We start from the raw sequence: 19,696 nt of genomic DNA on the forward strand, positions 1-19,696 counted from the left end.
GTGCACAGACCTGCTCTCAAGGGGCTCAGGGACCAAATCCAGTGAACATCATTATGCCAGTCTCCTGCCCTCTTGTGTCAAGTGCAGGCACATGTTAACAACTGTCTACCGGTATAGTACCATGTGGTGGATGATAACGTTACTTATGCTGTATTCTCTGTATGCAATGTACACATAGTGGGTATGGCGTGCTACTGTGCTGTAATGTACATCAAGCAGTACTTAACCCCCTGGCCTCCAAAGTTGAGATTTCAGTCATGGCGTTTCAGGTAGATGTGACCTTCTACCTTTACATAAAGGATATCATGGCTTGTTGCTACTTTTAATCCTTTCTCTTCACATTTCTGCTATGCTTTATACTCCACTGCTTCTAAAAGGGTCTCTCTCTGTGCCAGCTGCATCGGTACAGATTCCAAACCGAGTTTTTATGCCTCCGCCACGAAGTGGTGCCGGAGGCATTATGTTTTCGGGTTGTCCGTCCGTCCGTCCGTCCGTCCGTCCGTCCGTCCGTCCGTAATGAATTTTGTGGACAGGGTAACTACCAAAACCTTTTGAGGTATCCTAATGAAACTTGGCATGTATGTGTATTAGGGGGTGAAGTTGTGCCTATCAACTTTTGGGTGCACATGCTCAAGGTCAAAGGTCAAAAGGTCAAGGTCAAATGCTTAAAATTTTACTATTTCCCCCATATCTATGCAATGCCTGAAGATATTTTCTTGAAACTTAGTGTATACATGTACTACCCAATTAAGATTCTCTGGTGAAAGTTTGGGGTCATGAGGTCAAAAGGTCAAAGGTCAAAAGGTCAAGTAAAATGTTAAAATTTCACTTTTTTCTCTGTATCTTGGAAATTGTTCAAGGTATCTTCATGGAACATAGTGTATGTGCATCTACTGACTGGCAGTGGTTATCTAGGGAATTTAGGGTTCATGGGGTCAAAGGTCAGGGGTCAAAGGTCAAGGGCAATACTTCAAAATCTTACTATTTTCCTTATATTTATGCAATGCCAGCAGGATATATTTTTTTTTAAACTTGATGTATGCATGTCTAACCCAATAGAGATTCTCTGGGATTTTTTTTTTTGCCAAGAAGGTCAAAGGTCAAAAGGTCAAAGATCAAGTGAAAGTGCTGAACTTACTTTTTTCGCCATATCTCGGAAGTGGCTCAAGTTATCTTGAAACTTAGCACATGCTGAATTTATGTATGTTCTGCCTGACAGTGCTTCTCTTATAAATCAAAGGCCAGATGAAAATGATAACAATTTAACTTTCAATACAGAAATTGCGCTTTTTCTCCATACCTTGAAAATTACTCAGTGCATAAACTTATGAAATGGTCAAAGTCAAGTTAAAGTTCTTAAATCCCCAAATACATGCTCTCCTATTCATCCAATTAAACATAGGTCAAGGAAGGTAAACATTCAATACATTTGTGACAAACATGTCATTTTAATATTTTGCCAATTTTGTGAAAATGTAATCACACATTGTCCACATGTACTATAGACCTATTAGGAGAATCATGCATTATGGCGGAGGCATACCAGTCGCCATAGCGACATTTCTAGTTTCTTTTCTTTTTTCGTGAGGTGAAGGTAAACGTACAAGTTTGCAGCAGCTTGCATTTTATGGTCATTCAGAATCAGAAATCAGAAAGGGTGTCATGAATTGAGTCACTGAAATCTTTGGTCATCATCTGTGAAGAGAAAATGATCTGGAATTGCTGAGTCGTCCATGTCATGATAAGATAGATGATGAATGGTAGACCTGTGTCTCCCAAGATGATAGCTTCCCAAAGCAGGCTTGTGTTTTTATCCAAGCAGACATTACATAGAGGAGATGAAGGAAAGGGTGTAATAGGCAGCATTCTGAGGCGTCTTTGAAGGAAATGTCAGACCAATACCTCCATCATCTGTGTCTTCTGAGTTGGATGAGTTGGATGAGGCAGTAGGGAAAGAGGCTTGGGTTTCCTCTCAAATTTTACGTCCAGTCCACCTCAGCAAGAGTTGCTGATTTTGATGAGGGCGTGTAGCTCCCCTATACAGGTCTCGTGACAATGGCAGTCTTCATCTTAGAAGCAGAAGGTCATTAATCCAACAAATTGTGCTTACTTCTACCCAAAGGATTTTCAAAAGCAGGATCATCACAGAATCAAGAGCAAAAAAAAAAAAAAAAATGCACACCCACTGAAATGGCATGCAATACAGAGCACACACAAACATTCATTCTTGTTCCTGTCAAGTCACTCTTGCTGTACACCCCATCCAGCATGTGCAGTGGGGCAACTATCATGGGGCCTACTAAATCTTTCACTTGTGCAATATCAAACCTATGTGTGTTTACTCCTTCCACCACTTTTCTGGGTGTTTCGCTGAATGAATTTTGATGCACCACGATGCACGATGTACGTCTGGCGCCTCTCGTTTGTGTGTTATTAGCGTGGACAAGTTGATAGCGTAAAATACTGTATGTGTGAGTGAGATTTATTTCACCAAGCATATGTGCAAGGATGTCTAACTTAACATTGTAATATTACTTGACAGTGAAGGAACATATTCATGCTGAGGTTCCCAACTGACTGATTACACATTTTCTTCCTGTATGATTATACTTATAAAGGTATAATGCTAGTAAGTTATTGGACTCTTCTCTTTTCCTCTGATATTTTCGGTGTTTTGTTTTGTTTTGCTGTTGCTCTCTGTCTACTTCCTAGCACTGTTTTAACCTATCAGTGAAGTTTAAACTGCCCTTTCGCTTTTGCTCTAGTTTTGCCAAAGAGACATAATTATGTTCTGTTGTGTATCCAGTGTGATAAATAATGTTTGCACAAAGTTATGATGCCAGCTTCAATGTCAGGATGTGCTTGTTACGTGGAAAGCTGCTGTGTGATAAGACGCAAATTACGTTCATAGAGAGATCTCAAAGTCCGCGTTCAGTAGGCACGCAAAGTTCTCGATTGCCCATGTCAGAGATAAAAATGAGAGTTTGTACACGTAGGTTAACAAGTTATGGCGCAGTTTGTAAAGGGTGATGAGATGCTGTAGATAGCAGGATTTGAATACTTGCCAGAACAATGATCTACAAGTATACAAGGGCATATCATTTTGTTAATTTATTTATTTTATTTTTTGTTGATAGAAGTATCATACTGTCCTGAAACCACACACACATGGTGTTGATATTTCTGTTTCAATTTTTTCTCTCTTTATAATGTGAAAACTGTTTTATACTTCACTTGAAAAGCGGAAGGGAAGGTGAAATTCTGTGCTTATTTATGAAACTGAACTGTAATCATCAAAAAGTTGTGAATTTGAAATCAGTGTCGCATTTTTTGGCATATATCTATTGGAACAAGTGAGATTTTGTATTCTATATATTGTTCATTTTATTTATCCCAGAGAGCCGTACCAAGTGATTATGTGTTTGTTCCATAATGCCCTGAGACTTATAGACACTGATTCTTATGTTCTTATTGGTTTTGATTATGATAGATTTCTTTTACTGCCCGATTGGTAACAAGACTTTTTACAGATTTATGATCTTTGCTGAAAGTTGCTCACCTGCAAATGTTTGATCTCCAGTGTATTTGCTGGATGGCTGCATTTTTAGAGTTTTTGTGTCTTACAATGCACACGTCCATAACAAGGTATAGTAGTTGAGTACTATCAGTATTACATGGCCCTACACATTGGAAAGTATGTATCTGTTTTATTTTCTTGTGATGTGTTTAAGATAATTCTAGCTAAGAAAGAGCCGTGTGTGCAGAGAACTGCTTGGTCTGATTGAGAGGAGCTCAGGAGATGAGATTAACAAGATGGATATTTTTAGCTGTGACTATACTACATACAGTATTCCTGCAATATGCAATTGCCTGTAATTTATGTAAAATGACTGTATGTTTGGTTTTCGCATTGTTTTCAGCCAGCAGTGTGAAACTGTCTGGGTTTGTATGAAATACAAGCATGGGTTGTCCAAAGCATATAGCACAATGGTGGAAGTATTTATGTTTGTTGGTGTGTTATTTATTGACCTGTAGGACAGGTAGAAGAGGTAAAAGACAAGAGTGTTTTATAGCAGGCTTTGGATAGGCCTCAAGGACTAATTGTTGAAAAGTATTAAAAGTGCGGGCGTAAAGGAGAAAAGTTCAATTGAAAGTAGTGGGCTAGTAAGTGTCGGCGAAGAGGTCTTTTAGCTCATGAATAAACTGTGTTTGACATGGCTCAACTGTGTCACACCAAGCTTGAACTGTGCTTGAAGAAACGTGACGAAAGTGTCTTCTCCTTTATTGCTTTTGTCACCAGGGAAGTTTGATGTAGGGAAAGGAATTGAAAAGTCATTCACCCATCATTCTCTGTGTTCGTACGCTGTGTCAACTTGAGAACTAAAGCACAGCAAAGATTATCTTAGCAGTCCATTAGGGACATATGGTCTTAAAATAACTGCACATTGCATCGTCTATCAACCTTCAATTTGCTAGTAGTCATTTCTGTTCTTTGTTTATAGTGTTCGCACTAACATCCTGCCACGGCAGGTACCAAGGCAAAATGGCTTCAAGGGTCAAGTCCCTCATGTTTTTATTTCACTCTGGTGATTCCTACTGGTTTCTGCCTGATTTAGACTTTGCTTCATGTTTCTGTACGTGTGAAAAAAAGTACTTTTATAACATTAACTTTGATTTCCATACTATAATTCCTTATTAATGCCTTTTACAATCCCCTGGGCAAACTCTGGCAGTGTGCTTTTGGACTCTGCCTCTTTGATCAGTGACAACAATTGCACACTTTTTGTGCTGTGACCCTGACGGCAGCTTAAGAAGCCTAACTACAAATCAGCTAGGGGGCATTCCGTTATATCACTAGGGTAGCTGCGATCATTGTATAAAGGTTAAGTGATTTGCACTGGTCTGTTTTGAAGTGGGATCCCTATGAGCTGCAAGATGTGCACTTTTGATGGAATCAAGCGTAGGACTCTTAAATTATATGTTTTCAACATATTTGGTAAGTTTTCCCTTGTCCAAGACAAGGAAATATGGTTTTGAAGAAAAAAAAAAATATATCTCTATAAACCTTTTTATTCCCAGCACAAGATAATACATGCCATCAAAACCCACATCAAACTCACAATTTTGTGTAGTACAGGTATCACTCAGTGGTTATAACCAGCCATTTTAATTGTTTGGGCCTCACTTTTATAGCAAGTATAAGTGTGATCCACACAAAATTTGAAGTATGCGATTGTCTATTATTCCATTACTCGATAGCGGTAAAGATGTTATTCAGTTCATTGATCGCAAATTTGAATTCGACTGCCTTTTAGTTAGTGCATTCGCAAGAGACTGCATTCGCTTCATCAGTGTATGGAACCTGCATTGACAAACTGCCAAAATGTAATGACATGGCACAAGTGTGTGTTTGTGTGTGTGTGTGTGTGTGGGTGGAGGATGAGAGCTTGAGTCAACAGTATATCTGTAGAAGGCCTTTGAAGTGCTGTGTAAACAGAGAAGCATGTGTACCACCACGCATGTATCAACAACAAACAAACAAAAAAAAAAAAAACACACACACACACACATGGAGGATATCCAGCACTTATATCATAACCTTGCTGATTCAGCATCTTATAATTGTGCATCATACTCTCATAACACACAACATATTGACAGTAGAAGCCCAACAGCAGCTCACTTTTAATTTGTTTAATTTAATAAGTTTAATTTGCCTCATTTCTTTCAGTATTGTTTGAAGGGTCAAACAACACTTTGACTGCAGTGTTGTTTATCAAGCTTTTAGGTGTCATGGTAACATAGTCGAATTTTTATTGCGATGGACGGAGATGAGGTAATACTCCAGGACACATCGTTAAATTACAATATGAGAAGTTGTACCTATTTTTAAAGATAATTGCTGAACATGATATAAGAAGGTGTGATTGAGGTTGGAAGTCAGTGCAGAACTCTGCTGTAATGAATACTGAAATATCAATTTTTATCCCATAATAGGGTAGGGCCTACTACAATAACTGTCCCACATATCTAAATCCATGTCAAGTAATCTGATGATAAGCATAGATTATCTTACTGGTAATCATAAGGAAATTCCATTTTGCATAGTGTCCACCAGAACTTTTTTTTTTTTTTTTAATGTCAGCCTTTCCATCGTAGGAATGTGACACTCACTGGATGAAGCAATGTGTCAGCGCGACCCTCGAATATTTAGTAGTCTCCCACAAATAATCGTTGTTCCTCTTGTTATCGTTCTTGTTCTTGTTCTTGTCTCTTACGTCCCGGGTTAGGGGTCAGTGGCGGGGGGGGGGGGGGGGGGGGGGGGGGATAAGAGATGTATAGAGTCTAGAATCTAGATGGGCTTGCGACCCAATACAGACAATAGATTCAGTGTTCTGTGACTATCCAAGGCAAAGAAAGATTATTCAAGCCAGCAGACGTGTAGACAGCGTGAAGATTCTTACAATGAAAGGACAAAAAATCCCAATGTAAAGGATTGTAGGTCAATCAATCAATGTCTAATCAATGTGCGAAACTTTGTATGTACTATTACCGGTTACAAGCGAAGATATTCCATTCTGATGTACACTGTATGTACTAAAATTGCATGTCTACTTTTCGTCTGCAGTATCTGCGTGTTTGACAGCAGTTTTAACATGCGCTTTCTTATTTTAATAGTGTGTTGTGGGCAGGGCACTATCATTCAACAAACCAGTTTACGCAAACAAATTGCCTGAAAGGCATAGGATTTTTATTTTTGAAGATAGGAACTGAAAAATGTTGCATCAAGTTGAAGGATGTGTCTGAAGAAAAACCATTTGTATGTGTCTGAACTTATCGTGTTTGCTTCTGCGAATATATTCATCAGGACTTCAAACTACTGTATACATGCTGTGTACGACATCGGGATTACCTAAGTATTACAAATATTTCTTTGTTTATTTGATGGAAGTGAAAATAAAGTTGAATTGAATTGAATCGGGATTACTTATGTTAATGTACCTGCGTGCGTATGTACGATACACTGCCGGAAGTGTGGTAAAGCACCAGGGTTCATAATAGACGTTATCTTTAACTAGTTTCGTGGTTTATTTTGGTGTGCGTTTTGTTTTGTTTCGTTTTTCGTCACTTCAAGCTTGCCATTGTATGCTGCATTCATATTCTTGACTTTTTGAGTGCTAGCAATCGTGGAGGCATCTCTTTTTTCCAGCTAACTATACCGTCTTGTGCTCTACAGATTTCTCTTGTGTTATGATCGACATTTCCAATAAATCAACCCATGTTATTCCCTGACATGTTATACTTCAAGTAATAGGTGGTATTTTTGTCACTTTCCACCTTTCTTGCTGCTTAAGCGTAATTTCTTATCCATGATGGGATTTTGACACTTAAAGGACAAGTCCACCTTCATATACATAAGGATTGAGAGAATGCAGCAATATTAGTAGAACACATCAGTGAAAGTTTGAGGAAAATTGGACAATCCGTTCAAAAGTTATGAATATTTCAAGTATCTGCGCAGTCACTGCTGGAAGAGAAGACTACTACAGTGTATGATGTCACATGCGTACAACTATATAAGGAAAATAAAAGGAGAATTTCACAAAACTTTACTTTTTGAATAAAGTGCACATTTCTTTGACTTGGTACTGACGTATGTTAAGGGTAATATTATTCCCCCTGCCTTCTGAAAGAGAGAAGTTGAGTGTTCTTTTGTTATGCGAGAAAAATGGAAATATGTTGAATTTTCTTTATTCTTTCTTTATATCGTTGTACTCATGTGACATCACATGCTATAGTAGTCTTTTCATCCAGCCGTGACTGAGCAGAAACTTCAAAAATTCATAACTGTTGAACGGATTGTCCGATTTTGCTAAAACTCTTACTGATATGTTCTACTAATATTGCTGCATTCACTCAACCCACATGTCTATGAAGGTGAACTTGTCCTTTAAGAGTTTGTTATTATTGCGTTGTATACAGGGATATAAGTATGTAATGACTTTATGTTGTGTCCATGATTGCTGTGTAGGCTATGGAATGATGGTTTCTTTTATATAAAGTTATTGTGTATATTTTGCCCTGTTCATGATGTACAGTTTCGTCCTGTTTTCGTCTTGTTTTATTTTGAAAACATTATGTGTCGAATCTGTATATTCTTGGATGATGTAAATTAAGTCGGTACTTGCGGAAATGGAGAGTTTTCGGGGTGCTTGTGTTTTACAAATAATTTGACTATAAATACTGTAGAATGTAAACACTTTAAGATGAAAGAGTATTTAATTATTTATGCAGCTTGAAATGTAATATGGGCGTATATACGCATGTGCGTGTGTTATGCAATGTTTGCTTGATTTTTTGTGTATTATATTATTGTGAATACAAAAAGTTGATGTTTAGAAGCGAGATTTTTAGATGTTAATGAGTTTGAGCGAGAGAGAGAGATTGAGTTTGTATGTATCATGTGTGTGTGGCTATCTAAATGTTACCATTAGAACGGAGGCAATCTTTTCTTCTGTAGCATTGCTGACTCGCATTGCTGCGATATGAACTCGAATTTTTGGTGGACGCCGATGGTCGAAATAATCACAGGCGTAATAAACGTGATCGAGGAATAAAATTAACTTTTGTGTTCGTGTTGATCATTCACTGTTTTCTCTGCTTGTAAGTTGGGTGTTGTATGGGCATTCTAGTTATAAGAGGCATGCAGTAGTATTAGGTACATTTATGTTGTGGAAGAAGCTGTGTGTGTTTGGAATGATTTTGTGGAAAACATGCACGTTATGTAGGCCTATGTTTGTTATACTTATTGTGGCGCAAGTGAAGAGAAAACATATATACCGGTATACAAAGTTACAGTCAAGGTTTATACAAACAAACACACACACACACACCCTCACACACTTTTTTTTTTTGCGGTTTTTGTCAATCTTATTTTTCTTTCTTTTTCATAATAATGAACAATAACATTACACAAATTAGTTAATTGCAAAATAATACAAATTTCATTATGACAACTTCATTCCACATTGTCAAAATTACGAACGAAAAAGAAAGAATTTTGTACATAAAAAACAAATCATAAAGAACAGGCAAACACATCGAACAGAAGGGAACAAGGTACCCTTCCCTCCCCCCACCCAACCCTATGTCCGGTGAACGCGATCACATTCTCACTCACTCACATACTTTAATCACAAAGTTACAGTGCTGATACTGCCAGGGAAGCAATAGTTATGGGTGTGTAGGAAGGTGAAAAAAACAACAACTTACAACCAACAACGAAAACCCAAACACTCACATCCTACAGACCACCGAACAGAATAATAAGAAATAAATTCAACAAAAATACAATACTACACTTACATTCCCTAGATAATTAACTCTTCCCGTTTCAATAAATGTAACCCCATTTTACAAGTTTTAGTTGCTAATTCCTTTTCCTGATCTTCGTAATCTGTAATCATCATTAAAATTTAATTCATTGAAGGAAGCACTCTTTTTGATCTGGAAATATATATATATATATATATATATATATATATATATATATATTTGTAGATACATTTTATACATATTTTATGCATATTTTATGTATATTATATATATTTTATGACGAAAACGATGGAATAACACATTTTGATTCTATGAGAGCTTCCTTGAATCCCCATAAAAAATTGATTCCAATCACCAATATCTATTCCCCTCAAATCTAATCTATTTTTTCTTGACAAGTTCTTTGAACTTGTTCACAAAACAGAAATATCATGTGGATACGTCTCATCCTCCTTTTTACAAAAGGAACATAATTTATCAGATACAAATCCGAATCTATAAAATTTACACACACACACACACACACACACACACACTTTCCTGTTGTTAGCTTCGCAGCAGTCTTGAATATAGGCTACGTACGAGAAGAGGGGGGGGGGGAATGATAAGACGACCGGATCCTAAAGGAATTAAATTGCTAGTACATGTACCTGCATATTATCCGGTTTCTGGCATTGTTACGTAACATCTGGATTAATGTTAAATAAGACTCAACCACGCGGTCGACGTACCTTCGTGACAGACGACATGAGTGCGCAAACCCCGGAAAGAACAGAGAAGCGTGTCCGTGATTGTGTAACGTAAGCGCCAGATTTGCACTAATTAAGGACCACTCCCTGCTTTAACTCTGGTCTTGGGTATACATAGGCCTATCAAATAGTGTATGAAAATAATCATGATGAAATCTTGTGTGAGAGTACTTGTTTTTCCAAGTCAACTACTCTACATCACACAAAGTTCGATTCTCTGCAGCTGATATATTTAATTGGGATAGTTAATTTTCATTTAAAATGGTATATTTTTGTTTTTCTTTGTTTTCATATGCACCCGTTTTGCTATCCATTGTTACAAACTTCTTTTTGGGGACTATGGTTCTGAATGCCGGGTTCCATCTAGTTTTGTTCTTTGATGAGAGATAGCGGCTATAACAGTAACATTTACACCACAGGAACAAACTGAATGCCATATACTTAACTGTTCAAATACACTTGAGACAGGTAATGAACATATGGGACAATTTTTTGCAATTTTCCTGTGAGAAAAAATGGCAGGTATTCCGCGTTCTCTTGATGCTTTTTTTGTCTGTGATCAACAATCATGTCTGCCATATGTTTTCCTTGTCCTTCCATTTATAGCCTATAGTACAGGCCCTACCTGTAGTGTAGGCCTATCATAGTACGCTATACTGATCCGATTAAAATAATGATTAAACTGATTCTGCATGAATGTAGGTTTGCTTCGAGCGGAATCAAGACATCAAATACTGGAACATGAGGCAAGCAAAAATGTTTGCGTGTTCTATTTTCTGCGCTTTATAGCATTTGGCTACGCAGAATGCACGAAAATTTCATCGCCGCGAAAATACTGAGAGCACCCTGCGCGAAGCGATTATGACCGCTGAGCTCTATGTGAATAACATGATAACTCATGAGTGGACACCGAATATCCAATCAAATCGCGCCATTCGTGACACTCGGTTGCGCCCCCTTCACACCCTTCTGAACGCCGTAATGAACACGTGCATTTAAAAAGTAGACAATCGTTCATGCTTTGATGACTGTGTACAGTGATATCTTGTAGCCTTATATAGAATAATATGAACAGGCTTACAATGCAGTCTTCGTTATCTGGCGATATGGGTTTGCCACAAGAATTCACTATATGGACATGCAGGGAGGTGGAGGGTTCTCTCTTCCACCTCCCTGCTATGGAAGTACAGTAATGATATAGACTCATTCGTGAAACACAGTGCAGTATAAATGCAGCAACATTCCACGACCATAATCAGGGGCAGATCCAGGAATTCTGTAAAGGGGGGGGGGGGGGCGTGACTAATATTTCTGGTGGCACTTCCGGGTAAATTTCATTTTTTCCTTTTTGTTTCTTTTTGTTTTTCACGAAAAATAAAGGGGGTGGGCGTGCGCCGGTTGCGCCCCCTCTGAATCCGCCACTGATAATGTCAAAATATTGTAGGCCTATAATTTAGTACTGAGGCGGAGAGATCCCTTTGTGATGATTCCTTCAATTCAGTTCACTTTATTTCCCTCGCCGCATGCTTCCCCCCCCCCCCCCCCACCCCCAAGGATTTATATTCTGTCAATATGGTACGTACGTACACACCCGACGCCCAATGAAACCTCCCACACAGAACCAGAAAAAACCGGTTCCGGATCGGAATGCCCGTCTAAAGTCTGCGCAGCCGCACACTCGTCGCCGCCGATTGGCATCGTAATTGGCAGATCGACTGTAAACATTTCACTGCAGATGGCATGCATAACGGAGAAAGGACCGCTACAGTGAGATACATAATCAGCACTGCTCCTGTCACCGCGCCAGTGGTACGTGATCAGTATTAAATAGCATCCTGCGCACAGCAACAACCGTTTCTCGCCATTAATCCCTTGGAATCCCACAAAAGTAACACCATGGTAAGTTCAGTGTTGTATCTTTATCGTTTAATACAGGGTCAGGCTATTTTATTAATGTATATTGCTCGAGTCAAGAAAATATCATTCGTATGTACAGTTACTGAGGCAGTATGACTGAGCCTGACCCTCAAGAGATATACTTCCTTCCTCCGCTATAACACCTCCTACTCCTTGGATCCTGGTTGTTTAGCAGGAGTCTCGATATGTATTTCCGGGCTTTTACCTAAATTTATAATACTGATCTTTAGGCTTGCGGTCATAAACCTAGAGAAGAAAATTGATGTACTCATATATGCATATGGAATATATATACCACACGATTATATCCTCATAAAAATCGCAGCGTTAACGTATATCTCCCCTTTTTGTGATGGGTGTGAAGAAAATGGTGTACACGAATATTATACCACAGATCAGACGAAACTCTCTCCTATAAATGCATGTGGCCTGTGAATTAAGATGTTGGTCGTGTGTTGAGAACCAAATTATCGCAATGATTATCAAACCCGTTTTTACTTTGTTTTATTTTGTTTGTCTTTGTGCGGGAGGGGTAGGTAGGTAATAAACATGTATACACTACGGCTGAGCTAGTAGGGCCGAGGCCGAGGCATGGCCGGGGGTGAAAGGGGGGCGCACGGACACGCACGCTCCTCCGCTCCTTGCTCAGACCTCACCTCCCTGCTCAGACCTCACTTCCCTGCTCAGACCATGGAGCTACTACAGACCAAGAAGGATGCCCAGTTATGCTATACGGGCATGGATTACTAGTACTAGTAGTAGCTCCATGGTATGGTACGGGTGCACCTCCTTTGCGCAGAGCTCAGTATCTCCGTCGCTTTGTGACGCAGCCAAGTGCGAAACGCAGAAAGGATGACCGATGTACTGACCATGCAGAGAGAGAATTACCTGAGCATTTAGTGCTTCCCCTATCAGGGAAGTGCAGGCACCTCCCTGCCCCGGCATATCCTATACAGCATATGAAATCATAGGTAATAAACATGTATACACTACAGCTGAGCTAGTAGGGCCGAGGCCGAGGCATGGCCGGGGGTGAAAGGGGAGCGCACGGACACGCACGCTCCTCCGCTCCTTGCTCAGACCTCACCTCCCTGCTCAGACCTCACCTCCTGCTCAGACCATGGAGCTACTACAGACCAAGAAGGATGCCCAGTTATGCTATACGGGCATGGATTACTAGTACTAGTAGTAGCTCCATGGTATGGTACGGGTGCACCTCCTTTGCCCAGAGCTCAGTATCTCCGTCGCTTTGTGACGCAGCCAAGTGCGAAACGCAGAAAGGATGACCGATGTACTGACCATGCAGAGAGAGAATTACCTGAGCATTTAGTGCTTCCCCTATCAGGGAAGTGCAGGCACCTCCCTGCCCCGGCATATAAGCATATAAAAACATGTAGTAGGCCGCCCTATGAACCTGCATGCAAAATTCAATTTTGTTTTTCGTCTAACCATGGAGCTACTAACAGGGTTAGTAGCTCCATGGTCTAACCATTGAGGTATATAATATGCCAACTAAGCGAGTAGTCTCTTTGTACTTCCTTGATGGTCTGACGATACAGTGTATACGATAATAATGTATACGATGTTTTCTGATGGGGGAGGGAGGGGATATATATACGACATGTTGATGTACGTGGACTTTAATCTGGTTGGTGATCAAATTATCTGTAGGGATTTTTTTTCGCCAAATCATGGCGTATGAGAATGTTTATGCGGGATCAGATTATTATTAAGAGTCGTGAAAGCTAGGGCCAAAATGACATCACCGTCTACTAATTTTAGGCCTATATTTTAGTGTTTTGCTCTGTGTGCGTATGTGTTAAATATTAATATGCCTATAGTTAGACATCTGATCTCCTGTTATTAACTATCATGTAGGCCTGGAACAGGCAATGTCAGTCCAGGTTATGCTCTTCCGTTCGTGGTCAGTTCATGGATGCAGAGTTGCACAATCATTGATCTATATAGATAATAGGACTGTCGATATCAATACGAGACGAAACGAATGGAGTAAAGATGCATACGTCTCGTTTTGCACTAACCGCACCGGCGACCCCAACTGACTGTGGTTCCCTGGTTTTACCAAGTTGCATGATTGCGTAAACAAAATTAACGGAAACGATCCTATTTCAGTGAGATATCCCATCATGAGCATTCAAGCAGAGAAGTGAAAGAGATCTCTTCTGCCTCACTCACTGAGTCCAGTATCGGAAACTCACCGTGAGTTCAGGGCCCCTTCCCTTTGATACACAGTGTGTTTATCTCGGGCAAAACTTGATACACAATGCAATTTGTGTTATAAAACGTGAAAACGTGCGAAGGCCTATGATGTAAAGGTCTAGGAATTCTAACCTTTTGCATTTATGATCAGACTCTACGTGTATTGCCATTCATCCCTTTGCAGCTGCGCTGTCTTTTGTCGTTTTACGCCTCATCATGCAGGCATATTAAATGATCATAAATTTAGGCGCTTTAGGCTGAAAGCATGATGAATACTCTGACTCAGTAAATCTGGATTAGACCAACTTATGGGCGGTATCAAGTAATACCAAGGAGGTACTAGGCAAGCTTGCCTAGTACCTCCTTGGTAATACCAGGGGACTGTTTCATAAATGGTTGCGATTGATCTTACGCCCGCGTACTAAACTCGATGAATTGAGCGTAAGTTCAATATTGGGCGTAAGTCCTGTTACATAAAGACACTTACGCTTGATTTCAAGAAAAATCAGTAACTTTCAGTACAATTAGCATTACTTGCGATCAATCGCAAAGTTGTTTATGAAACGTAGTTTGCGATTGATTGCAACTTACGCTCAATCTTTATCAAATCAATCAAACTGAGCAAGCACGTTTGAAATACACTTCATATAAAAATACCCTCACAAAAATATTACGTATAGAAAAGAAAAAATATTATCCTAAGCAATTGCAGAGATATAGATATGATATAAAAAGTACGTGGAATGTGTTAAAACAAGCTATGAATACATCTACCGAAATCTCAGGTATGGGCAATTCCGCGGTAACGGAATTACAAATTAGAGAATTTTGGCTCATATTCTTTCACCCTGTATACAGGATTGATTACTTTGCCTTCTCTTGATACATTTAAAAGATGCAGAGGTACTCACACTGTCACCCCAAATACAAATTTGTTAAATGTTCTCACTTGGTTGGTTACAAAGGAGGTCTATGTGCGATGGTAACGGAATTACCAGAGAATTTAGTCACAACTCAAACTCTGACTTTGGGAGTTGTTTCTCTGAAATCTATAACACATACACTGTAGTTTGTTATCTGATTTCATCTTTGATTGTGTCGACTTCAATTCGGTTGTATTGTTTTTCAAATATTTCATCACATTTTCCAAGCAGCACGCTTTTTTCCTGTAAAGTCAGTGGTAAAGGAATTACACAAATGGTAACGGAATTACTCCTTCTGAAATACACTGGAAAAAATACACATTCTTGGTACTCATGTATTTTGAAATGTCTTGATAAAGATTGCTTATGCCTTTAGCTATAATATAACCGCTAAATAAGTACTCTCTAGCCTTTGACCTTGAACTGCTACAAGTGTATAGGTGCCAAATGAGTTTTTATTGTCAAAAAACATAAAATGTTCATGCTAACGACTGTGAATTGAAGTTGTAACTATGTCAATCAAGATCTCGTAACTTCTAAGTACCACATCCATCAAAATTTGTCTACTTTTAAGTTAAGAATTTCACACTCTGCAGGTAAATGACATCTAAGACACATGGTAACGGAATTACGCTCGAATAGCCCTACACAAGTACAATTCTATAAATCCAGTCAACAATACTCAAATTTTCTTGTATTTCTTTTGTTGATATCATGCAAGACAGATTTCTCTGTTTCTTCTTCCTAAATATGCCAATAATTGACAATATGTGTGAATTACTTACAAGTATTCTACATAAATATGATGTGCACATGCATAAGAAAATGATAAAAAACTGTCCGGATTGACACTGAATTTAAATCTAAATCATAAAGTGCCAATTTACAGTGGAAGAGCACAATGTGCAGCCCCATCATTGAACACAATGTTTAATATTAAGGATGAACGCTAAAGATGCTTGAAACTTTTAATTTGGAAAGTGAAGAGATGCAGTTGTGGTTCAATGACAAGTATAACAAATTACAATTCAATCATAAATAGAAAAGAAAATTTTCTTATATGGTACTGCACCAGTGCTTAATCATTATCATCTATATGTTGTGGCATATATTAATCACTAAAAACTTGTGACATTTTACTAATAGCTGAAGTTGCCCCCTGGTATATAATGTAGTGCATAATTTGATAATTCCCTTACAGTGTAAGTCCTACTTAAGCCCACCAAAATAAAATGAACTAAACTAAAAGGAAATAGAAAACAGCAAAATAACTTTGACAAACTACAACTCTTTGAACCATTAGAGTGAGTCCACCAAATTCTGTTAATTCATAGAAAGGTAAGAGGGCCTCTTTTATCCATCTGCAGCTCACTGTGTTAAAGATAGATTAATCAACCTGTGAATAATGTTAGTATTTACTTCTGACCACACAAAATTTCCAAATGACGTCTTCAGAAACACAATCATGACTAAGCCTATAATTTTCCTACAAGTTTCCTGTCTCTGTCTTTCTTCTTTGACTTTGTCTATTTTCTCATCCTGAGTGTTGCTATATATTTACTCACAAGAAGTGTGCATCTTCTCTTTTGCAGTAAGTTGTATTTTGACTGCCTGAAAGCAAATTATAAAATACACTGTAAATACACTGTAATGGCACTTGTATGAAAGGAAAGTGGATTGTACAGCAAATGGTAACATGAAGAGTAAAGGTAGAAGCAGAAGCCCATTGACTTTAATATTTAAAATCTTCTTAGGATTGGAAAGTATAGGCTTAAATGTTACATTTTAGAGCTGTATCACAATTACTGACTGGGTAAATGTTCATCACAAATGGTGTTTTTTTCTTTATTCCTTTTAAAAAGAAAGGATTAAAGAACAAATTTCAAAGGGTAGCAGATGCTCTGTATCAAATGGGCATGAAAATCAAAATACATGTCTCTGTGGAGGAAAGATCTAAGAAACAAATGAAAGAAGGTAATAGTCATACACTTACCATTAAAGATAAAGGACTTGAGGATGAAAACAGGACATGTTCAATAAAAGGTCAGACTATCGACTTGGTGATAATAAAGCCTTTAGCATACATAAAGATCAAAGGTGTCACATTCAGTGGGCATCCCGTGTCAAGTAATGACTTCTATCACATTGTGTATGATCCTTCTCTTAAATTCTTGATCCTTCCTCACAAAAATCATTTCCCTCTGTCAGTAGCAGTGCTCTCTTTTCCTTTTAAAGAAATTTTATGTCCTTCCTCTTCTTTGTAACCTTTGTTCAATTTATGCTGCATCACACCCATTTAATAGTCCCTCATCACTATACTTAGATTTTGTATGAAACCATGAGACTTTTTAGCAAGAAAATATACAAATTGATATCTCAGAATTCAGTATTGAGAATGAGTATCTGTAGCAAACCCTATAAAGTTATCAGTTAGCACAGTCTCCATGTACACATGTAGTTCTTGTACATGAGAGAAGGTGAAGGAAGGGAGGAGACTTTCAGCACAAGAAGTCTTGTCAAGCGTGTACCCTGATGTCAGGACTTACTGTCAGAGGTATCCAGCTACACTGTATGCTGAGTCATGTCAGTGTATCATACCATACATCTATTTCAACTTTCACTCCTTTACTGCCAATCACTAACACTGTTAAGCTCAATAATAATGCCCTGAAGCTATTTCATGGACAGTTCACATACATATTGGCACGAAAGTAGGATATGTCATTATCTTCCATATTAGATGTGCGTGTAATTCCGTTACCATGTAATTCCGTTACCACAATTACAGAAGAACTGAAGGAGATATTTCACAAAATGTTTTGTGACTTTTCAGGGAGTCACATGTAGAGAAAAAATTTACAAGGGGAGAAAAAATCAGTGATTAGTTTGTTCAGGAGAAAACTTTTTTCAATTTTATGGTAACGGAATTACGTCAATTTGTCAGTAGATTTTGAACATTTCTCCAAAAAATATCATATGAGAGTGACTGAATGCTTCATTAAATGTGATTGGTGAAGCATAGGAATAAAAATGTGGAAGTATGGATAAAGCAGAGAGATATTTAAGTTGTTTCATTTTAAATTTTCATTTAATATTGTAAGATTTTAGATAAATACAATAAATAGTCTTCCAACTTCAAAAGTGTGTACAACAAAAACGAGGAAAGTTATTGGTAAAGGGTTTTTTGTTTCCGTAAATACAACAATCCGTCTGTACGGGAAACTTAAATTTCTGAGCATTTACTTAACTTTTAATTTTGCTGTTTTTGCCCTTCCCATACGGAATTGCCCGTATATCAAAAATTCGATTTGATGACAAGATTATTGATAATTCTCAAGATATTGTAGATATTTTCAATAAATATTTTACAACTATTGGAGAAGATATTGCTCAAGAAATTCCCAATACTGATAAACATTTTACTGATTTTTTGAATCAGTATAATACACATTCTATATTCTTTACTCCTACCACTAGGTATGAGGTTATTGATATTGTTTCTGGTTTGAAAAATAAAAAAGTGCAGGTTATGATGATATAAGCAATATGATTTTAAAAGGAGCAATATATTCTATTGTGGATCCTTTGGTGTATATTTTCAATTTGTCAATGTCAAACGGTCAGTTTCCGGAACAAATGAAAATAGCAAAAGTTATTCCTATATTTAAGAATGGTGACAACCTGGATATTAGTAATTATAGACCTATTTCTTTATTATCTTGTATATAAAAAATCTTAGAGAAAATTATATATAAAAGAACAATGAATTTTTTGAAGACGCATTGTGTTCTGACAAACTCCCAGTTTGGTTTTCGAGAAGAGCATAGCACCTCTCATGCATTTTTGAATTTTATTGATAAAGTAGCACATGCTTTAGATAATCACTCTCATTTGATCGGTATCTTCCTGGACTTCTCCAAGGCCTTCGACACTATTAATCATAATATATTGCTTTATAAGTTGTCCCACTATGGTATACGTGGGAAGGCCTTGGAGTGGTTCAGGAGTTATCTAACTGATCGTAAACAATATGTTTCAATAAACAATTATAACTCTGATATGAGAGAATTAATGTGTGGCGTGCCACAAGGTAGTATATTGGGGCCGTTGTTGTTTATTGTTTATATTAATGATTTATGTGCTTCCTCCCAAGTGTTATCATTCATACTTTTCGCCGATGACTCAAATGAGTTTTATTCACATGAAGATCCAAATATTCTTGTGCACACAGTAAATGCGGAGTTACAAAATTTACGAGATTGGATACGAGCTAATAAGCTGTCCCTGAATATCAATAAAACCAAGTATATGTTTTTTAGTAACACTTTAGATAATTTGAATATGGATATTTATTTTGATGACACTGTTTTAGAAAGTGTTTCATATACAAAATTTCTTGGAATCACAGTAGATGATAAACTTTCTTGGAAATTTCATATAGATTATGTTTGTGAAATTATTTCACGCAATATAGGCGTCATTAACGGGTTCAAATTGTTTCTTCCCCAACATTCATTATTCATACTGTATTCGTCTTTGATACTACCTTAT

The 19,696-nt window shown here is 37.8% G+C and overlaps 1 protein-coding gene across 1 annotated transcript in view; it reads left to right on the forward strand.

Annotated features, from left to right (window-relative positions):
* Positions 1 to 19,696, forward strand: part of LOC139708791 (inositol oxygenase-like) — a 28,607-nt gene that overhangs the window by 195 nt on the left and 8,716 nt on the right. The window lies entirely within an intron of this gene.

The sequence above is a fragment of the Diadema antillarum genome, unplaced genomic scaffold (genome assembly GCF_040938485.1).
Source record: "Diadema antillarum isolate AM-2024a unplaced genomic scaffold, OU_Dant_1.0 seq00001373_RagTag, whole genome shotgun sequence".
In the NCBI taxonomy this organism is placed as follows: Eukaryota; Metazoa; Echinodermata; class Echinoidea; order Diadematoida; family Diadematidae; genus Diadema; species Diadema antillarum.